Consider the following 25550-nt stretch of genomic DNA (forward strand, 5'->3'; position numbering starts at 1 on the left):
TATTTAGAGTTTTATTCTGAGCCAAATATGAGTGACCAAGGCCTGAGACATAATCTCAAAAGGTCCTGAAAACATGTACCCAAGGTAGGTAGGTTACAGCCTGATTTTACACCTTTTAAGGGGACAGAAGTTACAAGCAGACATCAATCAATATGGGGACAGCCTTCCAGGTCAAAGGTAGATTCAGAGATTTTCTGATTGACAATTGGTTGAAAGAGTTATTATCTAAAGACATGGAATTAGCCCTGGTGTGGTGGCTTACGCGTGTAATCCCAGCACTTTGGGAGGCCAAGGCGGGTGGATCACCTGAGGTCAGGAGTTCAAGACCAGCCAGGCCAACACGGTGAAAACTCGTCTCTACTGAAGAAAAAAACAGCCAAGCGAGGTGGTGGGTGCCTGTAATCCCAGCAACTTGGGAGGCTGAGGCACAAGAATCGCTTGAACCTGGGAGTCAGAGGTTGCAGTGAGCCAAGATTGTGCCACTGCACTCCTGCCTGGGTGACAGCGAGACTCCATCTAAAAAAAAAGAAGAAAAAAGAAAAAAAGACCTGGAATCAATAGAAAGGAGTGTATGGGTTAAGATAGGGGGCTGTGGGGGCCAAAGTTCTTCCTATGTAGATGAAGCCTCCAGCTTTAGAGAGAATAGATGGCAAGGCCGGGGCGGTGGCTCATGCCTATAATCCCTACACTTCGGGACGCTAAAGTGGGTGGATCATCTGAGATCAGGAGTTTGAGACCAGCCTTGCCAACATGATGAAACCCTGTCTCTACTGAAAATACAAAAAAATGAACTGGACGTGGTGGCAGGCACCTATAATCCCAGCTACTCAGGAGGCTGAGGTGAGAGAATCACTTGAACCCAGGAGGCCGAGGTTTCAGTGAGCTAAGATTGCGCCACTGCACTCCAGCCTAGGCAACAAGAGCAAAACTCCATCTCAAAAAAAAAAAAAAAAAAAAATGAATAGGTGGCAGATGTCTCTTATCAGACTGTAAAAGGTGCTAGACTCTTAGTTAAATCTCTCCTGGATCAGCAAAAGACCTGGGAAAGGAAGAGGATCCTTTATAGAATGTAGATTTTCCCCACAAGAGACAGCTTTGCAGGGCTGTTTCAAAATATGTCAAAGAGATATATTTTGGAATAAAATGCTTCAATTTCTTTCAGCGCCTGCTGTCTGTCATGTGATGCTATACTAGAGTTAGGTCAGCATCTGGTGTCTTACTGCTACAAAGAGTCTGTTTTGTCTGTCTTGAAGTCTCTATCTTAATGTTAATGCTGGTCTGTTGTGCCTGAATTCCTAAGGGAAGAGAATATAATGAGGCATGTCCTACGCCTTTTTGCCCCTCATGACCTGAACCAGTTTCTCAGGTTTACTTTGGAATCCCCTTGGCCAAGAAGCAGGGTCCACTTAGTCAGTTGGAGGGCTTAGACTTTTATTTTCGGTTTACATATGAATGTATTAAATAATCACATGAACCCTGAAAATTTTGTAAAAACTTAAATGTGTAAATAATTTTTTTTTTTTTTAAATTTAGGTAAGGTTACAAAATTGGGCCAAGAGCATGAAATTGATTCAGCTATTTCATCCTCTTGGCCTATTTCAGGGAATGATGATGAAAATATCTTACTACATAGAGGTTTGATGTTTATTTCTAAACAAAGCATTTATTAGAGTAATAGAACTTAAAGATGACTGGGACTGGGCTGGGCGCGGTGGCTCATGCCTGTAATCCCAACATTGTGGGAGGCTGAGGCAGGTGGATCACAACGTCAGGAGATTGAGACCATCCTGGCTAACACGGTGAAACCCCGTCTCTACTAAAAATATAAAAAATTAGCCGGGCGTGGTGGCGGGCGCCTGTAGTCCCAGCTACTCGGGAGGCTGAGGCAGGAGAATGGCATGAACCAGGGAGGCGGAGCTTGCAGTGAGCCGAGATTGCGCCACTGCACTCCAGCCTGGGGGACAGAGCGAGACTCCATCTCAAAAAAAAAAAAAAAAAAAAAGATGACTGGGATTTTTCTTCTACAAAAAAGACAAGTGATTCAAATTTGAGGACCTTATCTCTGAAGCCAAGTACAGTAGTTCCCAGTGGCCTCCTTCCTGGAGGCTATTTTTGCAAGGACAAACACATGTCTCTCCAAGGTAAAGATGGTGCTGCAACAATAAATAAGAAAATAACTACTTTTCGAAAGAAAGCCATGCTGTGCAAAGGGCATTTTCAAGACGGATATTAGGAAATGTTTCCACAGTGATAGGACTTTTCTTTTTTTTTTTACAAAAATGTTAACATTTGCCAACAAAAAGTTTCAGATGCATCTTTAAAATCTTGAGAGCAAAATTTTATATTTTTAAATCTTCCAAAGAATTTTAGAGGAGCTATGTTAAAAACTATTAAAAGTACAGTAGCTTCAGAGTTTGCAAGAAAAACTTGACAAAGTCAATGCACAATTTCAACCAAAAGCAAAGCACAGGTGGTGGACAGGGTTGGAAAATAACTATTACGATTGATTAAATCGGAAGCAATGCCACTAACATATTTCTTCCATTTGAATCTATGTATCCTCGTGAGGTATCTTCAGCTATGGCAGCTGTTAAAAGCAGCATCCAGGCTGGGCGCCGTGGCTCACGCCTGTAATCCCAGCACTTTGGGAGGCCGAGGCAGGCGGATCACCAGGTTAGGAGACCATCCTGGCTAGCAGGGTGAAACCCCGTCTCTACTGAAAATACAAAACAAAATTAGCCGGGCGTGGTGGCGGGTGCCTGTAGTCCCAGCTACTCAAGAGGTTGAGGCAGGAGAATGGCGTGAACCCGGGAGGCGGAGCTTCCAGCGAGCCAAGATCGCACCACTGCACTCCAGCCTGGGCGACAGAGTGAGACTCCATCTCAAAAAAAAAAAAAAAAAAAAAAAGCAGCATCCAACCTGGTGTGGTGGCTCACACCTGTAATCCCAGCACTTTGGGAGGCTGAGGTGGGCAGATTACTTGAGGTCAGGAGTTCAAGAGCAGCCTGGCCAACATGGTGAAACCCCGTCTCTACTGAAAATACAAAAATTCGCTGGCCGTGGTGGTGGATCCCTGTAATCCCAGCTACTTGGGAGCCTGAGGTGGGAGGATCCCTTTAATCCGGAGGCAGAGGCTGCAGTGAGCCGCGACTGCACCACTGCATTCCAGCCTGGGCAACATAGCAAGACTCCATCTCAAAAAAAAAAAAAAAGTAGCACCCATTTGTTATGAAATTACTTGAAGCTATACTTCTGGATTATCACATCCCAAAATGTTAAACCAAGTTTTTTAAAATCTTGAAGTATATTTAACTACATAGCTTTTCAAATATTAAGCACTTTAGATTTGTTTGTTTGTTTTTGAGACAGAGTCTCACTGTGTCACCCAGGCTGGAATGCAGTGGTGCAATCTCGGCTCACTGCAGCCTCTGCCTCCCAGGTTCAAACAATTCTCCTGCCTCAGCCTCCCAGGTAGCTGGGACTACTGGCGCATGCCACCACGTCTGGCTAATTTTTGTATTTTTGGTAGAGACAGGATTTCACCATGTTCGTAAGGCTGGTCTTTAATTCATGACCTCAGGTGATCCACCTGCCTTGGCCTCCCAAAGTACTGGAATTACAGGCGTGAGCCACCGCACCTGCCTTTTTTTTTTTTTTTTTTTTTAAGACAAGGTCTGTGTCTGTCACCCAAGCTGGAGTGCAATGGCACGATCATGGCTCACTGCAGCCTCAACTTCCCAGACTCAGGTGATCCTCCTACCTCAGCCTCACGAGTAGCTGGGACTACAGTTGCGTATCACCAGGCCTGGCTAATGTTTTGTATTTTTTTTAGAGATGGGGTTTCGCTATGTTGCCAAGGCTGGTCTTGAACTCCTGGGCTCAAGCAATCCACCTTCCTCAGCCTCCCAAAGTGTTGAGATTATAGGCGTGAGCCACCACCCCCAGCCTCTCTATTTTCATTTTTTACTGACAGGCATGAAAAATCAAAATTTCAAAAGTAGTCATCTCACAAGTAGAGAGTTTAGCCCTGTCCTCCTAAGGAAGGTGTCTCTTTTGAGGTGTACAGGATCTAGATGTCTCTCATCCACCCTGTGCCTGCCACCCATCCTCTCCAGAGAACTGGTTTTCTTTGAGATCTGCAAACCAGACTTTCTTCTGACTTCTCCACCCCAGTTTCTCCTCTCTTGTTCTCTAGGTCTGACCCTTGAGTTCCCAAGAAGAGAAGTCAGTGTGTCCTGGCCAGCTACCCTACCAGGCACAGATGCACTGGCACCTCTTGCTGAGTGCTTGCTCCCTGGACCATTTGCAAGCTCTCTGTGGCTCATTCTTCTCCTGTTTATTCATTTTAGAACAACATATTTATAATTCTGTCACTTAATTCCTCAGATACCCCCGTCTCTCCTCCCACACTAATTTTTATTTATTTCAATGACAACATTAAAACAGCATTTTAAAGAAAAGAACAACTTGTGATTCGCCTACACTAATTCTCCATTCATTTAATTTTTCTATGTTAAGATCTAATCTGTGACCATGTGCCTACAGCTCTATCATGCTAACTCAACAGACACAATTTTTCTATTTCCTTCTAATCTATGTTCATCTGCAATATATATATTTTCAGACTACCTTTGTTGATTCTTTTCATTGGAAAAGATTGTTTTACCATGTGCATGCAATAGAATGGAAGGACAGTGGGTGAAAAGTTTCCTCAGTTCAGACCTCCATTCTCTTGTCACTACCACCAGCTATACCCCGAGCCTCACTCTATTACCAGTATCTTTCCAAGGATTCTCTAAGCATCTACAAGTACTCTGTGTTAACGTCTTTTTTACACAGTGGGGCACACGATCCACACTATTCTGAATCTTAACCTTTTTTTAAAATCTTAAAAACCCATCTTAGCACTTGTTTCAAGTCAGAACATGTCACTTTGTCTCTCGTTCTTTTTAACAGCTGTATAGTATCCCACTGGAGGTTCCTCATGTGATTTATTTGATCAGTCACCAACTGGTGGGTGTTTTTATTGTACAGTCTTTTTTGCTGTGTCCAGAATTCTGGGCTGGGTGCAGTGGCCCACACCTGTAATCCCAGCACTTTGTGAGGCTGAGGTGGGTGGATCACCTGAGGTCAGGAGTTCAAGACCAGCCTGACCAATATGGTAAAACTCCGTCTCTACTAAAAATACAAAAATTAGCTGCGAGTGGTGATGTGCACCTGTAATCCCAGCTACTCAGGAGGCTGAGACAGGAGAGTCGTTCGAACCTGGGAGGCTGAGGTTGCAGTGAGCTGAGATCATGCCACTGCACTCCAGCCTGGGGGCCAGAGCAAGACTCTGTCTCAAAAAAAAAAAGAAAAAAAGAATTCTGCAATACATTTTATGTTCATATGTCTTTGTGTATATGTATGAGTGTATGTAATGGACAAATTCCTAGAAGTGGGATCCTCAAATGAATCACATTTTAAATGTGTTACTCCTATTGCAAATTGCTTTCCCCAAGAGATTATACTAATTTGTATCCCCAATGACAATATACAAAAGTGCTGTTTTTCTCACAGCTTCACAAACACCACAGGAATTACTTTGAATCATACTACATGCAGAATTCTCTATTATCCTTTTCTTACCTACACAATGGGAGGGTTCAGTCACTTGACAGGTGACAGCCCGATGATGACAATGAAGGAGGATTTGGCAAGGGATTTTATTCCTTGCAAGAAGTCAAGTAAGGAGAATACCAGGGATAGCTCCCAACGCAGTGCCTCCCCAAGCTGGGGGCTGGGTCCGGTAATGAGGTGTAATCTGATTGGATCTGGCAATGAAGTGATGCTGGGATACATGATATGACTGGATCTGGCCATGGGGTAATGCCAGGGCTCAATCTGATTGGATTCTGGATCCTGCTATACAGTGTCCCCTTCTTAATTTCATCCCACTCCTCAGCCCAAGCACTTAGTTTCTTCCTGTGGTTGCAGGCTTGGTTCATCTAGGCATGCTAAGGTCACATGACTTGAGGGTCCATGGCAAACGAAAAACAACTCTCGATCTTTTTACATAAAAGTGGAACCGGATTGGTCTGGTGTGGCTACGCTTTTTCACTTAACACATTTGAACATGTTCCTCTTTACTAGGTTGTCTTGATAGGTATAATCATCAGTGATAATCTAGGTAAGCATGTTCTTTCTGTCTTTGCCAGTTTGTCAGTGTTCTACTTAACATGGCATTTTTTAAAAATTTTTTTTAATTTTTATTTTTTCATCCTTGGGCAAGGGCCATGCTAATCTTCTCTGTATGGTTCCAATTTTAGTATATGTGCTGCTTAAAATGCTTGTGACCATGACTATTTTTTTTCCTTTTGAACTATCCTTTTAGGACACATTTCATGGAATGAAGGTATTATGTCAAAGGACATTTTTGCTAAATTGTTCTATACAAATTCTTTTACCGAATTACACTCCTACCAATAATGTATGAATGCCAGAGTGCCAGAAGCATTTCCAGGTTGGGTATTATAATTTAAATTTATGTTTTCTTAATTGAAATATGGCTCATTTTGTAGTTTTAATTTGCACTTATTTGATCAGGAAGTTTGGCCATTTTGTCCTAATTTTTTTTTATTTTATTTTACTTGTCATCTAAACAATCTATTCATGTCCTTTGTCCATTATCTCTTGGGGCCTTCATCTGCAGCACTGGATATGCATTTAGATATTATAGATCTTAATCTTTTTACCCCATATGGTTAAAATTCTCCTTAATCTTTTAAATGTTGTTATTACTATATGGAAGTTTTAACGGTCTCTGTAGGCAAGTCTGATTTTTTTCTTTTATAATCATCTTTTCACTTCTTCAGATCTTAGGATGATGTCATTTTCCCAAAGACCCACAACTCTCTTCTACCAATTTTAATGATTACATTTTTAAATTTATCCTTAAAATTTAAATTTTAATCTAATGTGCATTGATTTTGATGGAAATTGTAAATCTAATTTTTTGGTAAATTACTATCTAATTATCTAAATACCATTTAATCATTAATTTTCCTCAATTGTGAGGTTTGAGTTATTATGTTTTTTTTTTGTTTTGTGTTTTTGAGATGGAGTCTCACTCTGTCACAAGGTTGGAGTGCAGTGGTGCGATCTCGGCTCACTGCAACCTCTGTCTCCCCGGTTCAAGTGATTCTCCTGCCTCAGCCTCCCGAGTAGCTGGGATTACAGGCACACACCACCATACTCAGCTAATTTTTGTATTTTTAGTAGAGACGGGGTTTCACCATGTTGGCCAGGATGATCTTGATCTCTTGACCTCATGATCCACCTGCCTCGGCCTCCCAAAGTGCTGGGATTACAGGCATGAGCCACCGTGCCTGGCCATGATTTTTTTATTATTATACTTTAAGTTCTGGGATACGGGTGCAGAATGTGCAGATTTCTTACATAGGTATACATGTGTCATGGTGGTTTGCTGCTCCCATCAACCCATCATCTAGGTTTTAAGCCTCACATGCATTAGGTTCTTGTCCTATGCTCTGCCTCCCCTTACCCCCCATCCCCCAATAGGCCCCGGTGTGTGATGTTCCCCTCCCTGTGTCCATGTGTTCTCATTGTTCAACTCCCACTTATGAGTGAGAACATGCGGTGTTTGGTTTTCTGTTACTGTGTTAGTTTGCTGAGAATGATGGTTTCCAGTTTCATCCATGTCCCTGCAAAGGACATGAACTTATTCTTTTTTATGGCTGCATATTATTCCATGGTGTATAAGTGCCACATTTTCTTTATCCAGTCTATCATTGATGGGCATTTGGGCTGGTTCCAAGTCTTTGCTATTGTAAATAGTGCTGCAATAAATATACGTGTGCATGTGTCTTTATAGTAGAATGATTTATAATCCTTTGGGTATATACCCAGTGATGGGATGATTTATTATGATTTATATGTGTACATACACACACTATTTTCACACACTCTTTTTTTTTTTTTTAAGACAGAGTCTTGCTCTGTCGCCCATGCTTGAGTGCAGTGGCATGATCTCAGCTCACTTCAACCTCTTGGGCTCAAGTGATCCTCCCACCTCAGCCCTCCAAGTAGCTAGGACTACAGGTGCACACCACCACACTCGGCTAATTTTTTGTAGTTTTTTTTTTTCCCCAAATCAATAGGTCTTTTATTTCATCATTTAAATATCACATATAGGTCTTAGGAAGCATCCGGCATCTTGTTTCTGTAGCTAGACAACTCTTAGATCTTATTAATCAGCCTCCTGAGTGGTTCCTTTTTCAGAGACATAGATACCATCCAAAAATTTCCTGATATCCTTGTTTTTAACATTGTGGCTTGCTGAATCAAAGCCGCTGAATTTGAAACAAGCTTCCTTCAAGGATTAATTCATCTTTCCGAGCTTGAGATACTGAACAAGGAACACCTGGCCTAATCCGAACCCTGCAGATGTATTTTTCACCCAGGAAATTTCGGGTTTCAACAAAAGACCAATTCTCCTGGATAATGACGTTGATGGGGAAGTGCACATACACAGACCTCATCTTGGAACGGAAGCCCAGTGTCCAGTGTAACACCCTTGATCGTGTTCTGTACATAACTACAAATAGTCCGAACGGTAGCCAGCTCCTTTCTCTTACCCCACCATTTGTCAACCTGGGGCCTCTGTTTTTTTCTTTCCAAGAAGACTGAGTTCTACGTTGATTGAAGTCCCTCCGCAGGGTTCCTCTGGGGTCCTTCACAATAACTGTCCATCCCTTTAGAGTAATATCGACATTTTCTGGAATGTCGATAGTCTGATTGCTGAGAATGGTCTTCATTCTCGCAGTAGATGTGGCAAAAAAAAAAAGAACAAAAAAGCATCTTTTGTGGCTCAGGCCTATAATCCCAGCACTTTGGGAGGCCAAGGTGGGTGGATCACGAGGTCAGGAGATCAAGACCAGCTGGGCCAACATGGTGAAACCTGTCTTTACTAAAAATAGAAAAAAATTAGCTTGGTATGGTGGCGCACGCCTGTAATCCCAACTACTTGGGAGGCTGAGGCACAAGAATCACTTGAACCCAGGAGGCGGAGGTTGCAGTGAGCCAAGATTGCGCCACTGCACTCCATCCTGGGAGACAGAGTGAGACTCTGTCTCAAAACACAAACAAGCAACACAAACAAAGCAGAGAGTTTGGCTGGTAACAGAAGTAACACTCAGAGAAATGCTCCAGCTGGCCTAGAGGAAAGCAAATAACCCCCACTGTGAACTGCAGATGGAGCTGAAAGCTCCTGTTTGGCAACTCACAGGAAAAGGATACCTCAGGCCTACAACCACAAAGAATTGAACTCTGCCATCAAGCGGTGAGCTTGGAAGATATAGGAGCAGGAAAACCACCTCCATCCTCTTACGGTCCTGAGAATTGAGATAAGATAGATTAACAGGAAAAAAAGCATACACATTTCTTTACAGATGTTTTACAGGAGCCCTCCTAAAATCATGAAGACCCAAAGAAGCAGTTATTGTCAGTTTCTTCCATTCTGGATTGGGCACAGTAGTAAACTCTGAACATGTGTAAGGCGAAGGGGCTTGCGCTAGGATAGTTAATAGGGTAGGAAAATAGCTAGGAAGAGAAAGGCTTGTTTGTACAGAATTTCTTTGACCTCAACTTTCTCGTCCTTGACGCCAAGGATGTTGCATCTTACTAGTATAGGGAGGGCGTCTTTCACATGGGAATTTAATCTTCTGCTTTTAAGAAACAGCATGAAGGTCAAAGCAATCTTTTTGCACCTGCTGTTTTTCAAGTGCCTTTAACTTAAATAATCAGTATTCCAGGATAGCATATTTTAACCCCTTCAAAAAGGTCCCTGAGCCCCAGATGAGATTGTTGGCAGCTCCAGTCAACACAAGCCCAGCCATGCCATAGCTGTATTCTTACCTACAGAACTGTGAGCTAATAAATGGGTATTGCTCCAAAGCTTCTACATTTGTGGTAATTTGTTGCATAGCAATAGAAAACAAATATAATGGCAATATGCAATTTAGTACTTGATCCCTCTCCTGTCATTTACTCATTGTTTTGCATATATAAATCTTGCCTTCCTTAACCAGACTATAACCTCCCTGAGAACCAGACCAAATTTGATGTTTTTTTCTGCGTAGCCAAATTATCTACCATGCCATAGGGGCTACACTGGGAGGAAGGTGGGGTGAGTGTTTAACATCCTGGCTTTAGAATCAGCCTGCCTTGATCTTTTTGTAGTTCGTGAGTGTGATGACTGGGTGTTCACGCACGTGTGTGAGATGTGCCACCCTCAAACCTTGTTACAATGTCGGTACATTACCTGTCTAACCTGAAAAGAAAAAAAAAAGAATCAGACTGTCTTGGCTTAAATCTTGGCTTAAACTTTCTAAGCTTTAGTTCCCTCATCTTTAAAATGGGAATAAAATGAGTTAGGAAAATTATGGAAAGATACACAAACATTGTTATCAGCAGTTACTTCAGAGGGAATGATTGCAGGATCAAATGTCATAGGAGGTTTTTAGGATTAAATGAAATGATGCTTAGAAAGTTCTTAGGACAGTGCATGGCACATGGTAAACCTCTATTAATACGAGCTCTGTGTAGAAAAACAGATCCTTTGACATGCTTGCCCTTCCTGCAGTTCCGTATGTGCTAAATTTGTTTAGTATCACATGACACCGGCCCTGTCTCCCTACACACGCACACGCATCCCCACCTCCACCTCCTGGCCACCCACCAGGGATAGACAGACTAAATCCAGCCGTTAGACTTGACTGACAACCAGTTTAATCTCCTGAAAATCTGGAATCAAGCCAGTGAGAGACCAGGCTGCTTTGCTGTGTGAGATGAGTTGGAACACCAAACGGAACCACATCTGGATTCATTTTCAGAAAGGGCCAGAGCCACATGCCCGTACTACGGTTACAGAATGGCAGACGTCAAGAGGAAGCTGGTTTCTTTAGAGGAACACAGAGTGGACATGCAGAAAAGGACAGGGATGAGAGACAGTGTCCCCAGAAAAAGGAATGGGACAGTACCTTCCAGGGACTGGCAGTTTCCAGCATGAGTTCCCACAGTGCCTAGCTGGGACTTGTTTCCCCAAGATCTCCGTGTCCTCATAAGTGTCCCTTGCAAACAAATAAGCCCTGGCCAAAGAAAGGCTGCTGTGGGTGACAAACCAGTCGGTCACGTTCTAATACATCCTGGGACACCAGGCTGTGGTGCTGACTCCACATCAATGTAAAAGACAATTAAATCGTATTTGTAGTCTTTTTCCAGACCTTCTTTCAACTGTCAGCACAGTTGAATTCCCAGTGGCCTCTGGAGGGCACTGTTCAGTTAAGTTTATTCCACGGTAGTGCGCACTACACCAGCAGAGCATTTAAGGAAAAGGTGTTTGAAATAATAGTTACCATTTCCTGAGTACCAACAACATGTTAACCACGATGCTGCTTGCTTTACGTATATTATATCTTAAACAATCACAACGACTGTTTCCATCCAGCAATTGGAGATTATTTTTGAGCATGGTTACTTGTTTCCACAGGCATGCCATTAACAAGTGTCAAGCAAAAGGAAAGCTTTTTTTTTTTCTTTTAACGAACAGGAAGACTGAGTTTACAGCTCCTGATGCGAACCAGTTCAAGTTCAGTTGCCCCTCAATGTACTCCTTTTTAATTAGAAAAACAACAAATGTAGCACCATTGCAACACAGAGGGAAAAAGATATTTGGTACGGGGGTATAAATACCTGGGTCCCTCTTCTCTCTCAAGATGAGGCAAAGTGTTTCCTGTCTCCTGCCTTTTATCCGCGCCCCCAAGATAGTCGTGTTGGTTTCATGCCCGGCTGTGGGCTGCTAGGGAGTGGGAGCTGCTCTGCAGGGAAGGAGTTTTTGTTCTCTACTTTGCTCAATGCCACTGTGGTGGGGAGGGTAGGAGTGAGGCTCCAAACCTTTTCAGGTAACAGTTCCCTGCAAAGTCTGAAAACAACCACTGACTTGTCTCCCTTTTATTTTTTATAAGATATTTGAGGCCAGCTGCAGTGGCTCACATCTGTAATCTCAGGACTTTGGGAAGCCAAGGCGGGTGGATCATTTGAGTTTAGGAGTTCGAGACCAGCCTGACCAACATGGTGAAACCCTGTCTCTACTAAAAATACAACAAAAATTAGCCAGATGTGGTGGCATGCACCTGTATTCCCAACTACTTGGGAGACTGAGGCAGGAGAATCACTTGAACTCGGAAGGCAGAGGTTGCAGTGAGCTGAGATGACGCTACTGCACTCCAGCCTGGGCGACAGAACAAGATTCTGTCTCAAAAAAAAAGAAAAAAAAAGATATTTGAAACCTATTTGTTCATTCGATATTATCAGTGTAAATTAAAACGTTTATCAGATATTATCCAAATGAGCCACATGCATTAGGTATATGCTTCTCATTTACTTCTTACAACATCCCTATGAGGTAAGAGGCAAGTATTATTACCTGCATTCACAGATGAGGAAATATAGGCTGAGAAAGATTAGATAAACCCATCTATTAGCAGACAGAGCCTGGAATCGAGCCGGGGTGACCTGCGTCCAAGACCTGAGTCTTTTTTTGCTAGGATGCTCCGTCAGTTGCTACCCATCTGCCAAATAGTGTGTCTGTCCCTATAGAGAGCATGTCCATTCCCCAGGAAGCAGCGTAACCTTCCTGTAGGCAGCAACAATTCTGTAAGTGGCATCCTGGCCAGGGCACCTTGCTCCTTATATATGAGGTCACTGTGTCGCCACTTCTCCACTATGGAGGGGTGAACCTGGAATCAGAAAATCTGGGTTCTGAACACTTTCTTAATCTATATTTATTCATTTAAGGATATTTATTGACCACCTACTCTTTCAGCTCTGGAACTCCATATTGGGGAAATACTCTTCTATAAAACATATAAAGTCCCTGGTTTTCTGGGGCTTTTATCCATGCCTTGGAAAACTGACTTATCCTTGTAGGGTGTAATTGTGATTAATAATGATACGAAGGAATTTTTAAAGTAAGCTTTCTTGTTTTATAATAGCTTTCCTGAGGCTGGGCATGGTGGCTCATGCCTGTAATCCCAACACTTTGGGAGGCTGAGGTGGGTGGATCACTTGAGATCAGGAGTTCGAGACTAGCCTGGCCAACATTGTAAAACCCCCGTCTCTACTAAAAATACAAAAATTAGCTGGGTATGGTGGCACGTGCCTGTAATCTCAGCTACTCAGGAGGCTGAGGCAGGAGAATTGCTTGAACTGAGAGGCAGAGGTTGCAGTGAGCTGAGATCACGCCACTGCACTCCAGTCTGGGTGATAGAGCAAGACTCTGTCTCAAAAAAAAAAATAAGTAAAAAATAAAAGTAATTTAAAAATGGCTTTACTGAGATGTTCACATACTATAAAATTTATCCTTTAAAATGTACAATTGAGTAGTTTTATATATTCACAGCATTGAATATCACCAATATCTACTTTTAGGACATTTTTATCCTTCCAAAAAGAAGACACATACCTATTACAGGCATTCTCCATACTCCCTTCTCCAAGCCCCTGGAAACCTACTTTCTGTTCCTGTAGATTTACGTATTCCAGATATTTCAGTACATGGTCTTCTGTACTGAAAGTGTAATGACTTCAGTGCTCATCTGTGTTTCAGTATGATTCAGAACTTTACTTTGTTATATTGCCAAATAGTGTTCCATATGTTTAACCACATTTGTTTAACCATCCATCCATTTGTGGACATTTGGGTCATTTCCACTTTTTGACTATTATGAATCATGCTGTGAACATTGGTGTACAAGCTTTTGTGTGAGTATGTTTTCAGTTCTCTTGGATATATATGTAAGAATGGAATTGATGATGATATAGTAACTCTATGTGTAACTTTTTGAGGAATTTCCAAATTGCTTTTCAGGACTATTTTACATCCCCACCAGCAGTGTATAAGGGTTCTAATTTCTCCACATTCCTGCCAACACTTGTGACCTGTCTTTATTAGACCGGTCATCCTAGTGGGTGTGAAGCTGTATTTCACTGTGACTTTGATTTGTATTCTCTAATGATTAATCATGTTGAACACCTTCTCATGTGTTTTTGAACCTTTGTACATCTTTGGAGAGATGTCTATTTATTTTATTTTTTAAGACAGGGTCTTCCTCTGCCACCCAGCCTGGAGTGCAGTGGTATGAGTGCAGTGCAGAGGCTCACTGTAGCCTCAATCTCCTGGGCTCCAGCAATCCTCGCATCTTATTCTCCTGAATAGCTAGGACTACAGGCACATGCCACTACACCTGGCTAATTTTGTAAAAATTTTTTTTGTAGAGACAGGGTCTTGCTGTGTTTCCCATACTGGTCTCAAACTCCTGGCCTCAAGCCATCTTCATGCCTCAGCCTTACAAAGCACTAGGATTATAAGCGTGAGCCACCATGCCCAGCTAGAAATGTCTATTTAAATTCTTTACCCACTTTTAAATTGAGTTGTAAGAATTCTTTATATAGCCTAGATACCAAGTTCCTTAGCAGATATATGATTTGCAGATATTTTCTCAGGCAGCTGCACATATTAAGCAATTGCCATGGATTGTTTTCAACAAATAACCTAGGGACAAGGCTGTTCTTGCAGCATCAGCTCTGAATCAAGTCAAGTAAAGAGAAACCTTGAAAATGGAGCCTTTCAGAGAGCTGTTGGACAGGTCAAGTAATAACAATTCTGTGAAGACAGAGTTTTGGGGGGCCTCCAAACTTGTTCTGCCTCAGTGGCTGCTAGTGATGTTTCAAGCTTTTGGCTAAATTCCAGAGTTCTGAAAAAGTTGATTTTGGTCATTTTTTCCTGTGTTTTTGTTACCCTTATAGAGGTGTGGATTTTTGGAGGTCTTTATTTTTATCATTCCAGAAGTGCTTTTTCCAGTAAACTTACCTTTGAAATATGATATACGTAAAGGCACATATCAAAAGTATTCAGCTTAGTGAATTTTTTTTTTTTTTGCGACAGTCTTGCTCTGTCCAGCTCCAAGGCTGGAGTGCAGTGGCACAATCTCAGCTCACTGCAACCTCTACCTCCCAGGTGCAAGCTATTCTCCTGTCTCAGCAGAGTAGATGGGATTGCAGGCACCACACCTCGCTAATTTTTGTATTGTTAGTAAAGACGGGGTTTTCACCATGTTGGCATGGCTGGTCTCGAACTCCTGACCTCAGATGATCCACCCACCTTGGCCTCCCAAAGTGCTGGGATTACAGGAATGAACCACCACACCCAGCCCAGCTTAGTGAATTTTTATATTAACCATCACCCAAACTGAGAAACAGAATTTAACTAGTATGTCAGAGCTCTCCTTCTTACCTCTTAGCAGTTACTAACCCCCCTTTACCAAAGTAAAGTGGTATCCAATAGCTGTAAGAACTTTCCTATCTATGGCTGGGTGTGGTGGCTCATGCCTGTAATTCCAGCACTTTGGGAGGCCAAGGTGAGTGGATCACTTGAGGTCAGGAGTTCAACCTGGCCAACATGGTGAAACCCTGTCTGTACTAAAAATACAAAAAAATAGCCAAGTGTGGTGGTAGGTGCCTGTAATCCCAGCTGCTCCAGAGGCTGAGGCAAGAGGGTCGCTTGAAGCTGGGAGTCAGAGGTTGCAGTGAACCAAGATCATGCCACTGCACTGTAGCCTGGGTGACAGAGTGAGACTCCATCTCAAAAAAACAAAAAACAAAAAACTTTCTTGTCTAGTACCATTCTGATTTTTTCCAACTGTTTCATTCAACTTGTTCACATTTTCCCTCCAAACCACTCCCTTAATACATTTAATCCAATGGCTTGTTTTTTTTGTTTTTTTTTTTTTGAGACGAAGTTTCACTCTGCCGCCCAGGCTGGAGTGCAGTGGCGCGATCTCCCCTCACTGCAAGCTCCGCCTCCCGGGTTCATGCCATTCTCCTGCCCCAGCCTCCCGATTAGCTGGGACTACAGGTGCCCGCCACCATGCCCAGCTAATTTTTTTTTTTTTTTTGTATTTTTAGTAGAGACAGGGTTTCACCGTGTTAGCCAGGATGGTCTCTATCTCCTGACCTCGTAATCTGCCCGTCTCGGCCTCCCAAAGTGCTGGGATTACAGGCGTGAGCCACTGCACCCGGCTCTGATGGCATTTTTAAGTTGCATGTTTTATTTTTTAATATTCAACTTTTAAAAAATTATGAAATAGCCTATTTGGGACATCCATTTGTTTCTGTCAAGCTCCTCCTGCCTCCCCAGATTCCTCTGTCATCATAGCCATTTCCCTATCAGTAAGCCAGGCCCTGGAGTACTGGCTGTTAATTCTCCTCTATCCCTTTTTCCCAGACTTGTAGACACCCTTGATCATCCACATAACAAGGGAAGCTGAGATGTCTTCAGGATAAAGTTACATGTTTTTTCATGAGACTTCTGCACAGTGTCCAAACACTCTGATCTGTACAGATAGAAAGAACACTTCTTGAGATTCTTCTGGGAGAAGCCTTATCCTGCACTTCTGATTTCTTTGCTTTTCCTCACCAAGGCTTCTCAGGCTAATTCAGAGCCATTGTGGCACAGCTCAGACAGCAAGCAGTGACATTCTGAAGTTGCTTCTTCTGAGGAATTCACCCAGTGGGAAAGCAAGGGGGGATGGAAGACTTCCTTGGGCAATTTATGAAGTGTGGAAACCCAGCTCCCTGTTAGTGCTTTTCCTTATCAGAGATCATTACCTGGTAGAAAAGGAGATGTTCTGATGGAGGATTAAGCTAGATATAGTAAGTTACAGTGATATGGACATTTGAAAGTAATTGCTTGAGAAATGAAAAGAGGTCAAAGTGGTTGAACTTAATGGTACAAAGAATAACCATGGGGCCAGGCATGGTGACTCAAACCTCTAATCCCAGCACTTTGGGAGGCCAAGGTAGTAGATCACGAAGTCAAGAGATCAAGACCATCCTGGCCAACATGGTGAAACCCCGTCTCTACTAAAAATACAAAAATTGGCCGGGCGTGGTGGCTCACATCTGTAATCCCAGCACTTTGGGAGGCCAAGGCGGGTGGATCATGAGGTCAAGATATCAAGACCATCCTGGCTAACATGGTGAAACCCCATCTCCACTAAAACATACAAAAATCAGCTGGGTGTGGTGGTGTGTGCCTGTAGTACAAGCTACTTGGGAGGCTGAGGCAGGAGAATCACTTGAACCCGGGAGGTGGAGGTTGCAGTGAGCCAAGATTGTGCCACTGCACTCCAGCTTGGTGACAGAGCGAGACTCAGTCTCAGAAAAAAAAAAAAAATTAGCTGGGTGTGGTGGCACACACCTGTAGTCCCAGCTACTCAGGAGGCTAAGGCAGGAGAATTGCTTGAACCTGGGAGGCAGAGGTTGCAGTGAGCCGAGATCGCGCCACTGCACACTGCACTCCAGCTTGGGCAACAGAGCAAGACTGTCTCAAAAAAAAAAAAAAAAAAAAAGAACTATGGGGTGGGAAAAACTATAAATGGAGTGAAAATATTGGGCAAAGATAAGGGACTCGAAGTAACTAATAAAATGATTAAAAATCAATTCTGACTTTTAGTGGGTTTTTGTTTTGTTTTTTGTTTGTTTGTTTTAGAGATGGGGTCTCACTATGTTGCCCACACTAGTCTCCAACTTCTGGACTCAAGTGATCCTCCCACCTTGGCCTCCCAAAGTGCTGGGATTACAGGCATGAACCTGGCATGATTCCATTTATACAAGGGTCCTAGAATAGTCAAATTCATAGAAACAGAAAATGAAATGGAAGTTACCAGAGGTTGGGAGAAGGGATGAATGGAGAGTTATTAGTGGATGCAAAGTTTCAGTCTGCTGTGATGAAAAAGCCCTGGAGATGGGTAGTCAACAACATGAATGTATTTATTGACACTCACCTGTACACTTGAAAATCATTCAAAAAGGTGCTCGCTTAAAATAATTAAAAAGGGTGCTTCCTTCGGCATCGTATACACTAAAATTGGAACAATACAGAGAAGATGAATATGGCTCCTGCTCAAGGATTTTTAAAAATAATTAAAATGGGTCGGGTGTGGTGGCTCACGTCTGTAATCCCAGCACTCTGGGGGGCCGAGGCAGGCAGATCACCTGAGGTGAGGAATTTGAGACCAGCCTGGCCAACATGGTGAAACCCCGTCTCTACTGAAAATACAAAAATAAGCTGGGCACAGTGGCGGGTGCCTGTAATCCCAGCTACTCGGGAGGCTGGGGCAGGAGAATCACTTGAGCCCAGGAGGTGGAGGTTTCAGTGAGCCAAGATCGCGCCACTGCACTCCAGCCTGGGAAACAGAGCGAGACTCTGTCTCAAAAAAAAAAAAAAAAAAAAAAAAATTAAAATGGTCGATTTTATTTTATGTGTATTTTACCACAGTAAAAAGATGTGCAGTTAAGTACAAACCTAGCGTGTGAGGAAAAGGTTGGGGTCACAGGTGGCCAAGGCCTTGGGGAACACATTGGTGTCTTTAAGGAGGTTTTCCCTCGTTCCACAAGTCCCACGAGCAGGCCTGACCAACCCACTGCCACAGTGTCATTAACACTGTTAGCACAGTCGGCAGCCATTGTCTGTGCCTGGTTGATTAATATGAAGTACTTAGCTTCCTTCCAAAACTCTGGAAAAATGAGACAAATGTCATTAAAAGGTTAAGACACTTGTTGCTAACATCTTAAAAGTGGCCACTAGAAACAAAGGTGGAGGCTGGGCCTGGTGACTCACGCCTGTAATCCCAGTGCTTTGGGAGGCTGAGGTAGGCAGCTCGCTTGAGTCCAAGAGTTTGGGAAAGCTTGGGAGACATGGCAAAACCACGTCTCTACAAAAAATACAAAAATTAGCCAGATGTAGTGGCGCATGCCTGTAGTCCCAGCTACTGAGAAAGCTAAGGCAGGAGGATCACTTGAGTCTGGGAGGCAGAGGTTGCAGTGAACTGAGATGGTGCCACTGCACTGTAGCCTGGGCAACAGAGTGAGACCCTGTCTCAAAACAAAAAACAAAAAACAAAAAATCGAATGGTCTTGATCTCCCAACCTCGTGATCCGCCCGCCTTGGCCTCCCAAAGTGCTGGGATTTCAGGCATGAGCCAGTTGCAGTGAGCCAAGATTGTGTCATTGCACTCCAGCCTGGGCAACAAAGTGATACCCTGCCTCAAAAAAAAAAAAAAAAAAAGAAAAGAAAAAAGAAACAAACAAAGGTGGAGATGGAAAAGTGATTCCATTTCAATTACCTGGGCCTTCTAGAGACCTCTGTAAAACCTTTAGGGCAGAGCTTTCTACCATTTATCCTGAAGGCTGAGACAATCTGGTGACCACCTCAACTGGGACCTTGAGAGCAGCAGTGACCTAGGCTCAGACTCACCTGGTGGGGACTATGGCCGTGGTGACATGAGGCTTCCTTGGCCCATCAACCTGTACCCTGTGCCTGCTGGGCAGTGCGGGGTGGTGAGAGGCCAGGTTAGCCACCAGGATGCCATCATGCCAGAGATGAGGGATGCCTCAGAGGAGAAAGTTCTATGGGGTGTCCACTCTTCCTCCTCTGATGCAGAATTTGATGCAATGGCTGGACATTTATAGGCCATTTTCTTGGATGATGAATTCTGTTTATTACAAAGGAACTTCAAGAACAAGAAGCACTGGAAGCTAAGCCAGGTTTTGTTGCCAAGAGGAGGAAACAACCAAAAAGGGTTCCCCTACCCTCTGACTCCTTCTTTAAGGGACCCCACGGCTCAACAAGCCTGTGTCCAGTTGGAGCACCTGCCCTGCTCTCCTCCACTGCTAGCTGACCACCAATTCCAGGATTGAAGATACGGAACAGGATATGCCCATATTCTCCATTTTTAACTAATAACCTTTTTAGTGAAGAGCTTCTGCCTGAAGAGGGTTCCTGGAAATTAATATGGTTGATTTCATGACAACTAGACATCAGCTTAAAGATGAAGTGGCAAAAAGTTTCTTGAATTTATGAACACTCTTCCCCCCAGAATTCGAACTGTGCAACAGAAATAGAAGATAGAGAAAAGGGTCTAAGCTGTTGCTTAATAGTGAAAGTCTTTGCACATACCTTTCTGCTACCCAGCAAATTTTGTGTGGTGCTCATTCCTGGGGAAGTTTTTTCATTTTGGTATTTCAAGCCCCACAGGTGGTAGATGACCTCAGCTTGTGGAGAAAAAAATAATCAGTGGTTAGGGAACATACCTTTAAGAGATTTATCTCATTTGGAGCGTTGCACACCGGGGCCTGTTGTGGGGTAGGGGGAGGGGGGAGGGATGGCATTGGGAGATATACCTAATGCAAATGACAAGTTGATGGGTGCAGCACACCAACATGGCATATGTATACATATGTAACAAAACTGCATGTTGTGCACACGTACCCTAGAATGTAAAGTATAATAAAAAATATATATACATATAAAGAGATTTATCTCATTTGATCTTTAGTTGGTCTAAATAAGGAGTGATCGAAAAGCAAGAAACATGAACTCTTCAGGAATATTTGCTTTTGAGAAATATCTGCTAGTGTTTCAAAACTTTGATAGCCTCGTGAAGTGGATTCAACTCTTAGATGTTTTTGAGGCAAAGAAAAAACATTCTATGTGTTAGAGGAAGACACTTCAAATCACTGCTGTGCTGACTTCTTCTTGTGTACATAATCCAAAGGTAGGGGAGCCGAAGGTTGGTCACTGATGTGTGGCCATCATTGAGATGAGATCACTGCAAGTTATTATCCCTCGAATATCTTTCACACCTTTCTTCTATGTGCTGTGCTGTTCTATTTAATGTTTTCAAAAGTGTTTCTTTTAGGGCCGGGAGCAGTGGCTCACACCTGTAATCCCAGCACTTTGGGAGGCCGACGCAGGTGAATCACTTGAGGTCAGGAGTTCGAGACCAGCCTGGCCAACATGGTGAAACCCTGTCTTTACTAAAAATACAAAATTAGCCAGGTGTAGTGGCAGGCACCTGTAATTCCAGCTACTTAGGAGGCTGAGGCAGGAGAATTGCTTGAACCTGGGAAGCGGAGATTGCAGTGAGCCAAGATCGTGCCACTGCACTCCAGCCTGGGCAACAAAAGTGACACTCCATCTCAAAAAAAAAAAAAAAATGTATCTTTTAGCTTCAAGGACCCTGCCTCACTGACCAAGAAGATAAGAATTCATCTAGGGACAGTTACATGAACTCATCTTCTCAGTCTCGATTTCTAGAGCTGATGTTTAACTTTTCATCAATTGGACTGAGAAAACGAGAGCTTCATTGTCTTGGGTAGGGTCAGCATCTCTAACTAGCACAGCACCTAACACCTAGTGAAAACTCAACAAATATTTGTTGAGTGACATAAGCGTTCCTTCTGAAAATGCACGTCTTGGGTTTGCGTATCTTCTTTCACTGGTCCTGAGTCAGTCCTAGTATTTCCGGCAGGCTCATCACTCATTGAGAATGTAGTCATAAACCCTTGTGGGTCTCAATTTGGAATGTCCATGATTGTCCACCTAAAAATAAATAGAAGTGTTATGTGTTAAGTGCTTTTTAAATCTGCTATGTTTGCAAAAAGGATTCTGCATTGGTGCTCCCAATTTACCAGTCTGACTTAGATGTTTTGAAATAGAGTGAAATGTATCTTTATTAAAAAACAGCACAGGAATGGTATTTGTGTAAGCTTGTTTCAATGTCTTCTCTGTAAACCAACAGTAATTTTATTGGCTTTTTTTTTTTTTTTTTTTTGAGACAGAGTCTTGATCTGTGGCCCAGGCTGGAGTGCAGTGGAGTGGCATGATCTTGGCTCACTGCAACCTCCACCTCCAGGGTTCAGGCAATTCTCTTGCCTCAGCCTCCCAAGTAGCTGGGATTACAGATGTGCACCACCACGCCTGGCTAATTTTTGTATTGTAAAGATGGGGTTTTGCCGTGTTGGTCAGGCTAATTTCAAACTCCTGACCTCAAGTGATCCACCTGCCTCGGCCTCCCAAAGTGCTAGGATTATGGGTGTGAGCCACTGAGCCTGGCCAATTTTATTGTTTTTGAGGGAAAAATCCACGATTTTTACAAATGTCCCCAACTTGATCTAAATCCTCCTTTCTTTTACAACCTCTCCTAGAGATGGTGCTCTAATGACAAAAGCAGAAAGGTAGGCAAAGGTTTTTTTTTTTTTTTTGAGACAGAGTCTCACTGTCACCCAAGCTGGAGTGCAGTGGCACGATCTCGGCTCACTGCAGGCTCCGTCCCCCGGGGTTCACGCCATTCTCCTGCCTCAGCCTCCCAAGTAGCTGGGACTACAGGCTCCCGCCACCTCGCCCGGCTAATTTTTTGTATTTTTAGTAGAGACGGGGTTTCACTGTGTTAGCCAGGATGGTCTCGATCTCCTGACCTCGTGATCCGCCTGCCTCAGCCTCCCAAAGTGCTGAGATTACAGGCGTGAGCCACTGCGCCCGGCCGGCAAAGGTTTTTTATGATCCCCTCTAGAAATTTTGTTTAGAAAAGGGTACCTCATCTGTCCAGGATTAGTAAAATAAATCACGTAGGCTGGGCGAGGTGGCTCATGCCTGTAATCCCAGCACTTTGGGAGGCCCAGGTGGGTGGATCACCTGAGGTCAGGAGTTCAAGACCAGCCTGGCCAATATGGTGAAACCCAGTCTCTACAAAAATACAAAAATTAGCCGGGCATGATGGCGGGTGCCTGTAATCCCAGCTACTCTGGAGGCTGAGATGAGAAAATCTTTTAAATCCAGGAGGTGGAGGTTGCAATGAGCCAAGATCATGCCATTGCACTCCAGCCTGGGCAACTGAGCGAGACAGTCTTAAAAAAAAAAAAAATTAAATTAAAAATAAATAAATCATGTAGACTAATCCACTTCTGGAAGAAGAGGAAAGATGTACTTGAGTTAATTCCTGCTGTGTAATAAGATTCTATGTTGAATTCTCAAAGAGAATATCAGCCTGGATCCTTCCCCACAAAATGCAGACTCTCCACCCCTGTGCTGTGCATTCTTGATGGTGAACTAGTCTCATACACACACTTTGCTGACGAGAAGCTCCAAGCCCAGTAGGTGAAGTGATGCCCTTTGGGTACCAGGGGGAGCAGAGTCAGGACAAGCAGCTAGGCCTCTGGACTTGCTGGAGCCTTCTTGCCAGGGAACAGCAAACTCCCACCTGCCAGCTGAGAATGGTTTTATATTTTTAAAAGATCATAAAGAATATGAGGCTGGGCACAGTGGCTCACGCCTGTAATCCCAGCACTTTGGGAGGCTGAGGTGGGCAGATCATTTAAGGTCAGGAGTTCGAGACCAGCCTGGCCAACCTGGTGAAACCCTGTTTCTACTAAAAATACAAAAAAATTACCCAGGCATGGTGGTCCATGCCTGTAGTCCCAGCTACTCGGGAGGCTGAGGCAGGAGAATCACTTGAATTTGGGAGGCAGAGGTTGCAGTGAGCCGAGATCGTGCCACTGTACTCCAGCCTGGGTGACAGAGTGAGACTCCCTCTCAAAAAAATAAAAATTAGCCGGGCGTGGTGGTGTGTGCCTGTAATCCCAGCTGCTTGTGAGGCTGAGTTGTGAGGATCACCTGAGCCCGCTAGGTAGAGGCTGCAGTGAGCTGAGATTGCACCACTGCACTTCGGCCTGGGTAAGTGACACAGGGAGATCTTGTCTCAAAAATAAAAAGCAAAAAGTAAATGAAGTAAGACTAAAGAAACTAAGATGAACAGCTAAGAAAGAGCAAGAAAATGTATACGCACAGGGTATCTGTAAAGTTTGGAAACAGGTAAAGTACACAAAATTCTGTGAGATCTTCAATCTGTAAAAAATAAAATTATATTAAAAATTATATCCTGTTTTTTTTATACTTTATGGACCCCAGGGTCCACTGTTGGAGTGCAGTGGCATGATCGCAGCTCACTGTAACCTCCACCTCCAGGGTTCAAGCAATTCTCCCACCTCAGCCTCCCAAGTAGCTGGAATTACAGGTGCCCTCCATCACACCCAGCTAATTTTTGTATTTTTATTAGAGATGGGGTTTTGCCCTGTTGGCCAGGCTGGTCTTGAAGTCCTGACCTCAAGTGATCTGCCTGCCTCAGCCTCCCAAAATGCTGGGATTACAGGCATGAGCCACCATACCCCACCGAGGTATGTTTTAATCCCCAGAAATCCATGGAGCTACAAATGCTCCTCAGAGAGATCCATGTAATCACATGGCTCAGCAGCACAAACAGCCTCTCATCTCTGGACTCACAGTCTAAAAGATTTTGATAATTAACTTTTGTTTTCTACTTTGAAAAAGAAACTCACCCAAATTCAAACAGGTAAATAGTCATGTCAATTTGCAGGTGAGTTTTCAAAAGCTGATCTGGAGGCATTGTTCTGTGAAAATAAATTAAACAGAACGAAGGCTAGGCAGACAAGTCATCATTATTTTCTTCACAAGGCCATGGTTTTCGGTGGTAGTTTTTCATTGACTTAGTAGAGTAGGCTGATATCCACATAAATGTAACTCTAAAACCTCCCTTCCACTCTCACGTTACAGCACAGTCAGGGCATCTAGGCGAGCCACAGATAATTCCAGGTCTGGGGCATTCCCAAGAGGCCAGCTCTGTGAACACATTCTGGACACCTGGCTTAGCTGACCTCCACATCAATCCTGTTGTGATAGTTTCTTCATCTTCATCATCCGAAGAGTCTCGAATGGGTCGGGAGAGAGGGCTCAGCCTCTGCATCCCCCATCCTCCCATGTGGCTTCTCAGCACGTATCCCTCCTGCCCTCCAGATCATCTGACCTGCAGGGACCCCAGAAGCTCTCACCAGAAAGAGATCTGGGTGCCTGTTCTGCGTACATGTTGCCCTCTCCTGCCATCCCTGCATTGTTGCTAACTGCAGAAAGACAGGAAAAGGTCATCGCTTTTGAGTTCCTTCAGTTTGCTTTCAATTATTTTACTCTCCTCCAGAGGTCAACTTTGAAGACGAGTTCTGCTAACAGGGGGTGCAAAATCTTAATTTATCTTTGTAGTACTCCTTGAAGAGGACTTCAGGGTTCAAAGCTAACAGTAAGAAGAATGTTTGCTTTAGTGATCTTTTATCATTTTATCCTTTGTAATGACCACAGAAGAGAAAGGAGTTTGCACGTAAGTTATAAATAATCATGTCAAGAGAAAATGTGGTAAAAGAAAAAAAACCAGATTTTAAGAACTCATTGGTGTTATTATAGAGTAAATAACTGGCAAATACTTGGTTCATGAGCACATTTAAGGTTTAGAACTGAGATCTACTGCCTAAGAGACAGGAACCTGAGCTTTTAGGTATAAGGGAGATGGAATATAATCTTTATTTTCAAGAAGCTTAGGCCAGACATGGTGGCCCACGACTGTCATCCCAGCACTTTGGGAGGCCGAGGTGGGAGGATCGCTTGAGCATCACAAGTTCAAGACCAGCCTGAGCAACATGGCAAAACCCCATGATATGGTTTGGCTGTGTCCCCACCCAAATCTCATCTTGAATTGCAGTTCCTATAATCCCCTTGTGGAGTGGGAGGGACCTGGTGGGAGGTAATT

The 25550-nt window shown here is 43.4% G+C and overlaps 1 protein-coding gene, 1 non-coding gene and 3 pseudogenes across 5 annotated transcripts in view; 3 read left to right on the forward strand and 2 right to left on the reverse strand.

The window, feature by feature from the left end:
* The window catches only part of PDZD2 (PDZ domain containing 2), a 470684-nt gene that overhangs the window by 173601 nt on the left and 271533 nt on the right, over positions 1 to 25550 (forward strand). The window lies entirely within an intron of this gene.
* Positions 6231 to 6329, reverse strand: LOC115835599 (annotated as a pseudogene).
* On the reverse strand, positions 8122 to 8816 carry LOC100606500 (annotated as a pseudogene).
* Positions 10228 to 10331, forward strand: LOC115835772. The gene has a single exon (XR_004030793.1). It is a non-coding gene; the product is annotated as a small nucleolar RNA U13 (small nucleolar RNA).
* Positions 17957 to 18053, forward strand: LOC115835629 (annotated as a pseudogene).

This window comes from Nomascus leucogenys, chromosome 6, assembly GCF_006542625.1.
Source record: "Nomascus leucogenys isolate Asia chromosome 6, Asia_NLE_v1, whole genome shotgun sequence".
NCBI lineage: Eukaryota > Metazoa > Chordata > Mammalia > Primates > Hylobatidae > Nomascus > Nomascus leucogenys.